Genomic DNA, 9,963 nt, shown 5'->3' with positions numbered 1-9,963 from the left:
TCTTTCTTAAGTGATGCCTTGCACAATTTATGCCAATATGTCCATATTCTCCACAATAATGACATTTGCACCAAGTATTGTAGTCCCAACCAAATATTCCCTTTACAAGTTGTTCAGTTGGATTGAATGGTTTTGATCTACACTCGGATGCCTTGTGATCTTGGTTCTTACATTTGTGACACTTACCTTCAAATTTTGGTTTCTCCTTGCCTTCATTAGCCTTGTGACCATGCTGATTGTAGTTCTAGCACTTTCCATTGAATTTTTCCTTTCCATTGCTTCAACATTTGTGATGCAGAGAAAAACACAATAGAAGAAAACACAATAGGAACCAACACCAATAAGAGATAGATAATAAAATTCTTCTATTTAATTTATCAAATGAATAGTACATACAGTGGCTCTCCTACAATTTCTTCTCCTCATAACTTCATATCCAGAAACTTTTCTCTCAAACTTGACCTAAACCTAAACCTAAAAACTCTATTTATACTTGCTAAGACAATCTATGAATCATTCTAGATTATTACAAAATAAAACATTCTATACTTGCCAAGATGGTCTATGGAACATTCTAGTTATTACAAAATAGAAAATTCTAGATCAATATAGAATAGGGGAGAATGAACCCACAAGGGTCTGAACAAATCCCAAGACCAGATCTTATCCTAATGAAAAATTCAAGATAAAATTTCTCAAGTTGGCTCATGCATAAAACTTGACCTAAATACTTTATGTGGTTGCTCATGCACCAATTTTTTTAATATGTGACCTATCTTCCCATAGTGACTGCAAGTAGGGCTTTGATTTCTTTTGGCACCTTGCTTGGAAGATTCACCTTCTTCCTCATATCCAAGTCCTGCTTTACCTTTTTTCCTATGAAGATTATGCTCACTTTGCATATTCAATTGATTCATGTCTACTTGGGATTTCATCATTCTCTCATTGACTTGGATTTTAGTGTTTAGATAATTCTTCAATCTTCCATTGATTTTTTTTTTAGATCTCAGCTCATTCCTTGTTCTTTCATTGATTTATGTTTCAAAATTCAGATCATTCCTTATTCTTTCATTTTTTTTTTTGAGAATCCTTATTTCTTTATTTTCTTCAAAGATTTGATCAATAAGGTCTTGATTCTGAAGGGATTGGTTTTGATCTTCATTGCTTCTTGCCTCCAAGTCTTCTTTTTCCCTATTTCTTTGTTCTAAAATCTCACATAGTCTTATTGATTTAATTTCCTATTCTCTTTTGAGTTTCCTTATATCTTCTTCTAGTGATCCATTCTTTTCTAGAAGTTCTTTGATTGCATTGTTTTCTTCATCTGAACTACTTGAAGGGAAAATGTCTTCAATATTTTCTTCAACATACTTAAGGTCATTCATCTAATTTTCAAGTTCCTTCCTTCTTTTTAAGGATTGATAAAGATACTACTTTGCTTCTCTAAGTTGATCCATGGCCATTTCCAGATCTAGCTTTTCATTTTCAATTGCTTTGTCAAGTATGAATATGTCCATTGTCCTTTGATCTTTGCTCAAGATGTTAAACTTTATTCTCAGAACCACAAAGCTTTGATACCAATTCTTGGAAATAATCAAGACTTGCTAAGTTACTGAGAGGGGAGGGATGAATCAGTAACTTCAAAAATTTTCATTAATTCGATAATTGACAATATAAATCATTCGCCATTGATTCATCTACTTTACTGCATGCATAAGAAACTAAAAGATAAAAATTCATAACACATGGAACATAGAATTTTGGTGACCCAAAAACCTTCCAAGTAGAAAGTAAAATTGGGGTGGGGATGATACCCACAAAACTTTAGTACTACAACATAAATTTAGTCAGTTTAGACTTGCATTGACCACTTCTGGTGATTTTCCTTGTTAGGAGAAAATGGGGCTGCTAGGTCCACCTTGTTAGAGGATTAACAAACATACAAAGAAGTATGCACTATGTTAGGATATTTATACAAAGACTGTTAAGTCTACCCTATTAAAGGATTTAGGAATGATTCACCTATTAGGATGAAACAGGGGATCTTACTTACAACTTCAATTGCTGATTAGATCCGTGAAGCACTGGTCACCTCATGTGATAGATATAACTTTACTACTCTTTTATTGACCTTTTTGAATTCCTTGTACTGCTGCTAATACACATTAGCATGCACTTATTACAATCTTACATACATTTATTATTTTGATTATATATATTGGTATGATAAAATACATCACACACACACACACACCATTCCAATTTATACAAATATAAGGCCAGCCAAAACACAAGTGAACAAAAAATTACTAAGTTGACCCAATAGAAGAAAAATCAGGTTCTATAAGCTGACTCCGTGACCTTCTGATACTCAACATCCACTGCATTACTCGACATCATCATGCACTCGGTAGAAGTAGAGGCTCGGTCCATACTAATCACATAATTTAGCTTCAAACTTAGTGACCATTGGAGACTCAGTAGATATAGTGTCACTTGGTAGATACTAAATATTGTGTTTACCTTGCTACACTTGGTAAACATTACTTCATCCATCATTCAGTTTACACTAACTTTTCATCACACAGACTAATTTCTTGGTAGACACTACGAAGCTTGGTAATAGCTACACTGCTAGTGATAACTGTTGAACTTCACATTGTCTGTATTCACTCTATAGCTTATGAATGCTTGATGTAAACTAAAAAACTTAGTTAACACTAGAATGCTTGGTAGGTTCACAAAATTCAATAAGTGTTGTCACTAATGGAAAATATAACTCAATGCCAACAAGTTGGTTGCACTCAGTGATGTAGTAATCCACATGCTTTATGTAGGGCTTTTAAAAGGGCATAAATTTTTCCTCTAAAACAAAACTTCTAAGATGGTTAAGCATTTAAAGATTAGAATTCTCTATGTAGAGAAAATATATAGAAGTCATTAAGACTTATTACTCCTACTCAGAGGTTTTTTATAACATAACTTTAACAATAATTACTATGTAATTGAGTTGATTCCATTTAAGGAAGAAATATAAAATTCATGATGCTTTATCAATTATCACATTTAAACATTCCGCTGTGAAACATTCACTCAAATTAGACGAAATGAAAAAGCTCACCAGCTATTTTCTAAAAAAGATGGGTCGAAGGATAAAATTTCTATAGAAGCAAGTGGTTTTTGTCTCTATGTAGATTTACCAAGAAATCAAAACTCTAAATGGACCCTTAGTCAAGGAACTTGAGTTCAGAGGAATAATAAAATATGTCACTTATAATAATAGCTTCTACTTATAATGGTAATAGGAAGAATAAAACATCTCATTTCACAACAAGAGGCAAGCCTCCTGTAATTGAATTGAATAAGCCAATAAATGAATCCTTAGGTAGGGTCACTCTCAAGAGCACACTATCTAGAATATAATTGTAGTTGGGGCCTTCAGTCTGCTCATTATTATAAGATTTATAAATTATTAAAATTTTTGTATAACTTGTTTAATCTGATTTTCTTGGAAATTTTTTTATTACTTAAAACCTAGTTTGGTACACCATGATCTTGTACATATTCTAATACTTTGTGGGACACATTCTCTTATTTCTTTCTTTATGCTTGTTATTTTTGAAAATTTTTACCCTATTTTTGGTTTAGTGGTTGTATGTAGGCCAAAGATTGGTTCTATGAAGTTTCTTTCTATTAGATTTTTATGATGGTTAAGGGTTCTAGGTCCCTTCAAATCCTATTTTCCTATAATGAAAAATAAACAATTCAAAAATAGAAAATAAAAATAAAAAATATTATTGAACTATAAATTCAATATCAATACATTTTTTTAGCACTATTTCATTTACCATGACTTGTCTTTCTTCATTTCTTTTCTACAATATTGGAATCAATAATTTGACATTCTCATTATATACAACTTCACAATCATTTCTGTTGCATAGATTCTACATCCTACATTTTTCAATTGATAATTCTATAATAACTCCACGCTAAGCTTCGCACATGTATAACAAATATATATTGATTGTTTCTTATATTAGTTTTATTTTTCATACATGCAACATTAATAATATTCAAGCATGTGCACAATCATATAATATTTCTCACAATATATATGAACTAATAATTATTTCATATAGATGTGAAAGCTGGAGAATCGAATTACTTAATTGATATTGCATTTAATAAAAAAAGTACTAAAATATGAAGGCTAAATAAAAATTAGCAACGATCTACATTATATCACACTATGGCTCACAAAGCCTTTGATGTTAATATTGAACTTCCTAAAATTATTTTTGGAAATAGTTCCTACATACCAATGAACAAATTGCACTAATTTCTATTTTTTAACCTAGTCTCAAACCATGGAGGAAACTTCCTAGTTAAGCACGTTGAAGATGGAGTAGTACAGGGATGGGTGACCTCTAGGGAAGTCCTAGTACTTCACTTGAGTGAGAATCACCTAGATCCAATGAGTGCTAAGTTTTCTATTTATACTCATGAGGGATGGATTTGTGTTGAATCACTACTCATGAAATATGAATCAAAGAGTTTGACTCAAAAACTACATAGTTAAACCTTGATAGAAATTTCAGAATTCAAGCCATCCAACTTATGCAATAATCTAAGGGTCTATTTGGTTCAAGGAATTAAAAAAACCTAGATTTCTACAAACCTTGGTTAAGCTGAATTAAGGTTTTGCAAATCTCCATTCCAATTTTTGAGATTTTACTTAAACTATATGTTTCACTCAGAAGATGGGTGTGAGGAAATATTTTTATGCTTAAGCTTGGAGTTGAAGGCAAATTCAAAAAGTAGTCAAATCTATTGTTTATATACTCATTAAAAAACATAAACGGGTTTTGATTTTTCAATTCCTATTTGCTAGTAGAAAGTTGGAAAACTTGGTTTTGAGGCAAAATTAGAAGTCTGGTATGCTAATTCCATTATGCCAATTTTGAAACAAACGCAAAAATTTTCAAATCTAGATTTTGAAAAAGCCAATTCCTATCATCTTCCAAGAACCAAATAGACCCTAAGAGAAAACTAAGATGCCCCTATGAAAAAAATGGGGTTGCAAGCATAATGGGTTTAACCATGGAAGAAACTTTGTAATTAAGCATTCTCAAGTTGGATTACTTCTAGGATGTGTGACCTTCAGGGAAGTCTAGTGTGTTCCCTCTATGACCATAACTTAGTCCCAATGAGTGTTAAGTGTTGCATTTGTTCTCATGGGAGATGGATTTGTGTTGAATCACTACTCATGAAATATGGGCCAAACAGTTTGACTAAAAAAATACATAGTTAAATCTTGGTATTAATATCATAACTCAAACCATCTAACTTATTCAATATTCTAAGAGAAAACTAAGATGGCCCCATGAAGGAAAAATGGGGTTGCAAGCATAATGGGTTTAACCATGGAGAAATTTTTTTAATTAAGTGCACTCAAGCTAGTGTAGTGCTAGGATGGGTGACCTCTTGGGTGTACACTCAAAAGATGTCACATTCTAAATCCTTCTATCCAAATGATTCCATGAGTTTGAAATGCTTGGATGCCAACTTAGCACTCCCTATCCATGGAGTGCAAGAAAGTATGTTTCAAGAATAAGAAGGTTCTCAACTAAGCTTGAGAGATACTCTTCTTTCTAGTAAACCATGCAATGGGAGGTTCTAAAGATGAAACACAAGAATGAAAATTTCCGCAAGGATTTCTTCAAGGATGCAATTCAAGTATGAAGATTAATCTACATGAATATGCAATATGGAGCTATTCTAACCAATGATGAGAATGTTACAATCCAACTATTATGCCATGTGAGCCAAATTATAGTAAAGGAAACTATGTAAAAGCTGATGAAATCCAACTTCATAGTGCGCCAAGATCACTTGCATGCAAATAGACTACTGAAGGGAAACCAAAAAAGGAAGAGAGAAAGAGCTTAGAGAAATTCAACAAAATGAGAAGATATATTTCACAATGAGAAAATGAAATGTGATGTGTGTTTACAATGAGAGAGCCCAAATATAAAGGACTCAAGAAATCTTCTAGAAAAAGCTAGAAGATGCTAAAAGATAAGTCTGACAACTAAGCATACATCCACATAAGGTGGAGAGTCCTCGAACAAGGTGAGAGGATAAGTATGACTTAGATAGGAACAAACTCCCTTGTTGTCAACAACTCATTACAAACTCCTAGATGACAACTAAAGTCTAAATGCATTTATCTATGTAAACTTAAGTAAATAGAATAAATAATTAAAAAATTAATTATTTACTGTAACAAACTAAACTATCATGCTACTATGCTAAAATTCCATGGATGAGAGAATGAGACAAGATATGAGAAGTTATCCACAAAGGGCTCTCAAGAATTCGAATAGTAAACTTGCAGCATAAAAATCCTCACAAGTGTGGATCCTTTGAGAGGGAGAGAGCTCTCTCTTTTAAAGTCATATGGATGGTAAAGATCAAGGTCAAGATGATGGATGACCAATGGTGGAGTTCAAAAATGAGAGTGAACCATGTGCACACAAAAGTCAACCAATTGAATACAAGTTGAATTCCCACATAAGACAAAAGTCACAAAGCCTTTTCTTTTAATTTAAAAAATATAAAAAGGACTTTATGTGTGCACTTTAAGTAGGTTAGATGAATGGGATCTTTTATTTAATTAAAAGGAGACATGTTTTTTTAATCAAATAATGGACTTAGGATAGCATAGTCAAACTATAGGTTATAATTAAATTGATTGACTATTAGCAATTTGGTTTAGGTAAATGACTAATTAAATTAGCTAAAATGTTGAGAAGGGGGCTAATAGTCTAGATGAGCATATTTAGGTGATTACATTTTCCCTTCTTTGACCAATGTGTGATTGATCTAGGAACACATTACATCAAAGAAAATAGAAGCCAAGTAGGTATCAATAGATATAGATATTTGATTTTGAAGAAGGAAATATAGAAGGGGGTAGCAAATCCTAAATGTATAGCCTAATAGTGGTAGTACTAAACACTGGGAAAAAGATGATGTCAAAATTCAAGAAGAATGCTAACACTTAGAAAAGAAGATAGATCAAGAACAAGTGAAAAAAATAAATCATATGCTCATGAGAGAGATAGTTGTAGCAAGTGATGATAAAGTATTTATGCCCCCTTGGGATTGAAATCAAGTTTAGGTAAGGGAAATACAAAAATTAGAGAGATATGAGGAAATCAAGATATAGCAATTTCCAAGATGACAGATAGATGATTATAACCAAAGATTGACCATAAAGTGTTGATAGAATGCCCCAATTTGACCAGAGTTGACCACAAAGGAAAAAGCACAAAAATTAGGCCAAATTGAGTAAAAAGGTGATTTTAGACATGAAAAGGTGAATTGAAGTAGATATGAAGCATAGAAGTGACGAAGACATGAAGAAATGAAGATGTCCTAGTAATGATTCAAATATTAGACCTCAAACGATTAGCTAACTTCTCAGAAAAAAGGTAGAATTTTAAAATGGAATTTTGACTATCAAGATGAAATTGTATTTTTGATTTTGATCCCAAAAATGGATCCAAGATGTTGAAATTAGCCAAGGGTGCAATTTTTGCAAAATTTTGAGCAGTTTGAAAATTAGGTCAAAATGAGGTTGGAGGCTATAAAAGGGTTCCAAGAGTCATTTCCAAATTTATTTTGTCTTTTATGAATTTGGAGAGCTTAAAGTGCTATGGAGAGAGAAAATGGCATTAATGGGCATCCTATCGATTGACGTTGTTTCAAGCATAGCCGGTTGCACAACTGGCTAGAGCACTATTAAGCATCGGTAAGTTTGTACTTTTTTCTCACATTTTTGAGTTTTTGTACCTTTTTTTTGCATTTTGAGAGTAAAAACTCAGAATATTGTACAATATTTTAAAAGTATGACATGGGTACTTTAGAAAATATCACACAATACTTCGCATGAAAAATTGTGTTGCACGGGTAGTTAAAGTTATCTTATATAAGAGATACCCATTTGTTGCACAAACCGGTGTGAAATATCGCACGACAAAAAATATTGCATGGGTATACAAAAATGTATCACACAATATGACATCAGTATCTTATGTCTCTTGTATATAGCAAGAAATGTCGCACAATTTGTTTTTGAAGAATTTTTCCTAAAATTTTTATCATGCTTTTGATGTTGTATTGATGTTTGCATGTTTTTTATTATAAGAATTGTTGCCAGTGCTTCTCATCAGAGCTCCCAAAGTGGTGGGGTTTAGGGTTGTGTAATATTTAATAGATGGAGATATTTATGTGATATCTAGTATGGGTTTGAGGTGTGTTATATGGATCGCCCATATATGAGCAAACCATTGGTTATTGACTATGCTGGCTAAGTGGTGGCATAACGAGCATAACACATTTCATCTATTGACTAAAGAGGCCTTGATAACTTTAGAGGATGTATATCACATCCTTTGAGTACCTTGTTATGGTGATCTGGTGAGTTGTATGTTTGATTGCTCTATCATATTTGTAAGTTTTCATATTGATGTGAGGTATACTGATGCAAAGTTTGGTTATATGTCATACGTGTATTATTATCAAACCCTGACAAAGGGGTGGGTAGTAATGTAGTAGCTATTTTATGATGTTACTATCTTGGACTACCATCTGAGTTGGGAGCAATTAATTGATGAGTATGGCACTAATTACCGAATACTAAGCTTGTTATCTTCATTAGTTTCTCAAGCCTTGGTGACTAAAAGGGGCCAGAAGGGCTTCCCACTAGGATGGGGTAGACTGGTGGTAGACCTAATTGCACATCCTCACAAGATGGCATGGGGGCTAGCTATTCTAGCAGATATGTGCCATGAGCTACATGAGGTAGTATACAATGAGGACCACTCTTAAGCATGCAAATCTATACTAGCACAGATTTGGGTGTGGAAACACATTGTTGTAATCGAACCACAATTGCAACCATGGGAGAAAAGCCAACCATATATTTTTGGATATACAAGATTTGTCCCATAGACTCATAGTAGGGACATCACTTGTTACCAATGAATTTTTGATGAGTTGACAGCATTTACACAGTGGCCCTATCAAGAGTGCCATAGATGGTCAGGTTCCTAGGAGCTGGATTATATGCATTGCAGAAAATTATTAGTGGGTAGACATTCAAATATTATAGAGAGGTTTGTGTTCAGCCAAGTATGATGGTAGTTTGTAGAGTGACAAGTGATTTCTATGGAGACCACTACCTATGCTCACTTCCACTCAAATGAGGCATGAGGATGGCTACCAATGCTAGATTATCAGACAACCATCTAAGAGATAGAAGCCTTAGTGCAGACTCCTTGGGATTATCTGACGCAGTGCAAGGTAGGAGAATCCCCAAAGGAGATGTCCTAGCCCACTGCTATAAAATCATGCAGCAAAAACACAACAACAAGAAGGAACAATGCAAGATCTGATACCAAATCATAATAATATATTCATAAAATATAACTGATTACATGTAATGTGCCGGGCTGCAAGGCCTTCTCGGTTACGGCCAAATACAAAGCAAGTAATAGTTCTACAAGATCCCTTAAGATCTAATCCCAAACCCTAGCTAGCAGGGTATTTTTTAGTGGCTAATATTCGCTAATTAGCTAATTTTAGGAAATTTTGGCTAATAATTTAGTTCTTAAAAATATTTAAAATTGCCACATTTTTATTAAATTTAGTTATAAAAAATATTTAAATAGTTAAAGATTCGCCAATTAATTATAGAAATTATTTTTATTTTTCAAAATAATATAAGATTCGCCAATATTTTTATATCTCTTTTTCAAGGGGGGTTGCTTAAATTTTACCTTGCTAGCTAGTCCAGATCCACACTCTAGTAGAAACCTCCAAGGGAGATCTTAACTTGTGCTCGCAAGCCCACCAAGCAATCTCCTTGTTTCCCAAGCCGCATCTACTAGCTCTTCT

This window comes from Cupressus sempervirens, chromosome 9 (genome assembly GCF_028749045.1).
Source record: "Cupressus sempervirens isolate cs-2001-9-10 chromosome 9, ASM2874904v1, whole genome shotgun sequence".
NCBI lineage: Eukaryota > Viridiplantae > Streptophyta > Pinopsida > Cupressales > Cupressaceae > Cupressus > Cupressus sempervirens.
Note: the sequence above shows the minus strand (reverse complement) of the source record.